The sequence below is a fragment of the Beta vulgaris genome, chromosome 5 (assembly GCF_026745355.1).
Source record: "Beta vulgaris subsp. vulgaris cultivar EL10 chromosome 5, EL10.2, whole genome shotgun sequence".
Classification (NCBI taxonomy): domain Eukaryota; kingdom Viridiplantae; phylum Streptophyta; class Magnoliopsida; order Caryophyllales; family Amaranthaceae; genus Beta; species Beta vulgaris.
In genome coordinates this window covers 21,548,368-21,553,920 of record NC_079206.1, presented here as the reverse complement: position 1 = coordinate 21,553,920, position 5,553 = coordinate 21,548,368, and the positions used below count along the sequence as shown (strand labels likewise).

The following is a 5,553-nucleotide window of genomic DNA, read 5'->3' as shown; positions in this document are numbered from 1 at the left end:
GCATAATCGCGCAGATTCGTCGCGGTGAGTCAGCAACTTTCGGTTTAGACCTGCAGAAGAAACGTTGTAAGAATAGTGTTAACGACGCGACGTGCTAATAAACAATTAAAACATTACGAACCTTATGTGTTCCAGCCAACAATTAATGCCTTTCCAACCTCTCCCAGAGAGGATCTCTTCACAAAAACGTATCTATTTTTCCAGCCTCTGTCGTTTGATTGGACTCCACCAACCAACGATTCTAGCCTTGCTTTGGCGTGAAGGGCTATTCTGTTTTTTGCTTTAACCCTAATTTCATAGCACAATAGTAGGTCGTGAAGAGTAAAAGCTTCCTCCCATGACGCCGTCACTCTGTCAACAACGCTCAAGATTCTCCAAACTTGGGGCGTTATTTGTCGTGGGCTAATCTGATAAATTTGCATGAGATCTCTAACTATGGGGGAGAAGGGTAAGCGAAAAACCTATCTTGAAAGGGTATTCATAGAGAACCGCACAATTACTTGGGCACGTCTTAGGTTGTTCATGAGGTCTACATTCCTAATGACGGCGTCGATTGGAAGATTCCCTAGTTCCAGAAATTTCACCATATCTTCCTCAGTAATAGTTGATTGTTCATCCTCAAAATCAATTTTCTTTTCTACCACTTTTTCCTTTCCGTTCGATTTTTCTTGGTTTTTTACAAAATTCCTAATGCTACGCCTATTAGGAGCCATAAATGAGACTAGAGAAAATAAACTTGAGAAACAAAGTGCAAGCAGCGGCGAAAATTTACCTGCTGTTGGTGAGCTATTTCGGCAAAGATCAGCGGAGGTTTCTAGAGTAAAATCAGATGTTTAAGGAGAGAGAAAAAGGTGGCGTGTGTTTGAATTACTTGGCACGACTTTTATAGCTCTAATTGCAATTATTAGATTTACAACGGATAAGTATTAATTGCATGGTTTTAGCTTATCTTTTAGGCCCTGACCCTTGGTTTACTCTTGATAATTTTTTTATCAAAATCAATTAATTACTCATTTTTCTTATCTCTTAGCAGGTAGTCTAACACATTGACGTTTGTATTGATGTTTATGTTTAGCATTTGATGGAAAGTTGTATTTGACTAACAATCGTCTTATGGATCTTGGACTCTCCCCATTACAACAATATGGGCAAACTGTTATGGCTGAATTTTCAGCAGGTTGACATTGATGCAACGACTTAAGGACTTTGACGCTATGACACAAGACCAGCCGCACTATGATAACGCAAAGATTGGGTCCATGAGGTCCAAACTACTTGTCCGAGAAAGATGGAGTTGAGTTCGACTATGCTCTGCCAACGGGAATAAAGGGATTCAGTAGTTGAAAGAAGTAAGGAGGTTGTTACAGCTGCACGAGCCTTGAACAGAGGAGCTCTGAGATTTCGGCAAATGACCGTTGATGCAGATTTAGTGGGTAGCAGTAGTATTTAAGTAAAGAAAGGCCATACAAAAGACCATCTGAATTATAAGAGAAAAATACATAAGAAAAAGGCAATCACTAATCTTGTTTCAATACATTGTGTGTACTTAGATCTGAAAACTAAAATTGTAACGATTGTTGTTCATCTTGGACGACAGTCATTGATAGTGGATTGGTGGAATCATCTCCACCTGCGGTTTTTACCCACCTTCATTGGGGTTTTCCGCATCACCATTTCCTTGTGTCATTACCCTGAAATTCCCCTTTGCATTCATTTCTTACTTTGATCATACAAACATCTGGTTGTTGTGTCCCGAACTTCAATTTTGTCGCTAAGGCAAAATTTAGCATAAATAATTCCTAAGTGCCTGGTTGGGTCTAATATAGAGTTTGTATTTTTAACATGGTTTCTTTGGAGGGTATGCAAGAAGAACCTAACTTGGCTTTGATCTTGTTACACCACTTGCAATTTTTGGATGAGGATATCAGAGTTGTTGAGGAATTGTTTGAAAAAATTGATGGTTGTAATGAGGCACTTGAGCAGTTAGTGTTCATAAATAGTTCCAAAACGACATTTCGGTTCGGTAACCAACAGTTTCAGTTCACTCTTTTTTGCACACTGCGACCGTAATCGTTTAGATCGGTTACCACCTAAGCAGTTAACCGTGTTTCTGGAACAGTTTTCCGGTGAATCATTAAACATTATTCAAGTTGTACAATTATATTTTACTTAATGTACATATATATTTCATATTTTGTGTGCATATAATTTAATACTATATATCCTCTAATATAAAATGTATAATAACGTGGATAATAAATCCATTGTAAATGTAACACCCCAAAATTTCAAAGCGAAAAAGAAAGAAATTATAATAATAGTAGTATAGGACGATGGCGGAAACACCGTCTTCTGGGAATGTCACTACTACAAGAATGTGTTTAATTATCTAAGTGATAAAACCAACATAAATAAATAGTATAAATAAATTAAATTGATAACCAAAAGAAAAACTAACGCTTAAACTAATATAAGAGTCTAGGCCTAAAACATCTAACATTTTAATGCTCATAACTCAACCCGAGCCCAAAACCAAATAAAATTCTCATCAGCAAATCCTGCAAAAATATACAACAAACATCCACAATCAGTGGGGAATAACTAACAGCTCTCACAGCTCAATTAGGATCCATATAGGAATTATCAAGCATTAATAAATAAGTCTCAATCAACAAAAAAAAAATGTCAAACTGAACCAAGTAACAATCAAAAGACAGCTGTCAATTTAACATGGTTTAATAAGGTAAATCATAAATAGTAAACTTAATATAAGCATACAAGATCAATAACATAAGCGTCCATAATAATATAACAAAAATATTATAAATAGCTTTTGAGAAAGAGCAGAACGCCAGTGGATCGCAACCCACTTCCTAAGGTTTGTCAGATCGAAATCTCCAGACAGCCTATGGGCTTACGTTCCCTACTGCCTGTGTCTAAGAATGGCCAAACTCCCGATGCAGGATAGTACAGCTCAGTACTTCCCAACCTCTCGGACGACAACAATTAACCCAGGTAATACCCCTAAATGCAACCTAGGTGGTTGGCATTTCTTCACGGGGACTACATCTATCCCACCGGATATCTTAATCTCAATAAATTTCACATTAATAAATACAATAATTTATTCATCAAATATAAATAATAAGGATGCCCTTCAGGCCTTACACCTAAAATCAGCAGAAACTAGGATCGCAATCCAAGAGTCTCAATTCAACAATATTTATTCTTCTCAAAGTAATAGTAATATAATACTAATAAAAACCATTTCACCCAACTGAAAAGAATAAATCTTTCTTCAAACATAAATATACACCAAAAACACAGTATAAACAGATACTCCAACTACTACACTCTCGTTGTCTGAGTTTGGGTACAAGGTTAATTACAATGTTAGTCATAATACCCCTGGTACATAACTCTTGGCGAAACGGTACTAAAGACAGTATTATTCTCCTCGAGTACTGTAACGTCGACAACTTAGATATTGATTTATAAAACTACAATATTTTATAATCCCAAAATCATACAAACAACTAAACCATCAAAAAATAATTAAAACACTCATAATATAAATATATGTCAATAATAATAATAATAATATAAAATAATAAGAAGCTCATGTAAGCATGCATATAGCAATAAGAGTAAATCATCATACCTGCATACATTGACACATAAGTATACATAACTATAACACCAAAATCTTATACATCCGATACACCAGTATACTTGAATCATATCTAATCATTCAAACAACCCAACATCTTACAACACCATAACTACTAAGATGTAAATAAAAACCGTAAGCTTGCCACACTACCATGCTAATACGGAAAAAGCATCACTCTTAAGTTTGTGGCAGATAATAACAACAGATAACAAGCCCATAGACATGAATCTTCCTCAAGCAACTTACACCGGCAGGCAACAAATATTCATATATACTCTCATATTATAATCATTTTGATCATACTTAAGCAAACCAACATAATAGGCGTATAACAACATGATTTACAATGTCTACTAACCAATATGTAAACCATAAAGATATAATAAAACAAAAATTCTAACCATTAAACTCTAGCAAGGATACAAAATAGTAGAATTAGTTTCCTTCCACATAACTATCACTCATAAACATTTAAGTATAACAAGTATAACATCAATAATATGAAACTTTAGCAACCCACAAATCTTAACATAAAAATCAACACAACTTAGATATTAAGAACTAAATAATTCCTAAACGAATTCTAATCGCACTAGGTTCGCCGTTAGTTACCTTTGAAGACCTCCAATTGCTTGCATTTTCATTATGTACTGTTCTGTTCTGATCTCGATTCCCGTCAATGTGTAGCTCTGATTTAAAATCGCTCCGGTCATAATGAAGGCCCAGATGTCCTAAATATTCTGTCCAAATTTCAGGGCGATCAAACGGTTAAATCTTCATCTATAATCAAATTCGTGAAGGTGCAACGGGAAAACAAAACTGGGTGACCCGTCTGATTGAAACAGAAAACTGCGACCAATTATTCCAGTATCTTCAAAAACGAATGACACCACGAGCAAGATCTTTCCGAGTAGATGAATTTTCGACTACTCACACGTCCAATTCTGATAAGAGACGAAGGAGATATGGGGCAAACAAGATGAGTGTGCAGAAATGGCCGAAAATGCGAGAAGGGAGAAGGACTCTTTATTTTTCTTTGTAAGGCTGGCGTGAAGGGAGTGTGCAGCAAAAATAATGTGATGGTTCATATCATAAAGCAAAGTTTTAATTGCATTAAGATGGGTCAATGGGGGATGGCTCTTCACCTTTTGGTGGTTACAAAGAGTGATAGATAGAAGATGCTAATACTATGCTTAATACTTCTCTAAATTTTGGACAACATAAGAAGGATATGGGTTTGCAAAAGAATTCTTTATGTTGGTCGACCCATATTATATACAACACTTAAAAACTAAAATCACACGCTACTTAAATTTATCGAATTACTAACTATATGATAAAATAAATACGCACATTATATACACTTTAAATTAATAATCACAACAACATAACACAATATAAATAATTATACACTTTTAAAAAAATAGTTTTTAATAATAAATTATTTTATTTTAATAGAAAATATCATTTTAATGTAAACAATACCAAAAATAATGAGTGAAAATTACGTGGTGTTACAGTAAAATATAAATAACACTAAAAATTCACTCTGTTCCCTAATTATAGTGTTTGTATTAGTACTAAAATTTTCAAAGAATCACATACTTCCTATAATTATTGTTATCTTGTAACATATTAAATTAATGTCATTGTTGGAAAATGTTTCACGATAATTAAATAGAAAGAAAAAAAGATTACTTTTTCGGTTAATCGTTTACTCAAAAATCAGAACTGTAGCCATACTGTTTAATCGTTACTTTTACCGGCTTGGTAACGATACCATTAAAAAATTATTGTTTATAGATAAAATTTCTCGATTTTGGTTTTTTTGTGAACACCCTATTGAGTAGGAGTGTTCGGTAAAAATAGAAATTGAAAAA

The 5,553-nt window shown here is 34.3% G+C and overlaps 1 long non-coding RNA gene across 1 annotated transcript; it reads right to left on the bottom strand.

Moving 5' to 3' along the window:
* Positions 1-2,305: 2,305 nt before the first annotated feature.
* Positions 2,306-4,817, bottom strand: LOC130591324 (uncharacterized). Its single transcript, XR_008969223.1, has 2 exons — positions 4,286-4,817; positions 2,306-2,558 (listed from the first exon to the last, which is right to left on the bottom strand). It is a non-coding gene; the product is annotated as an uncharacterized LOC130591324 (long non-coding RNA).
* Between the last annotated feature and the right edge of the window lie 736 nt (positions 4,818-5,553).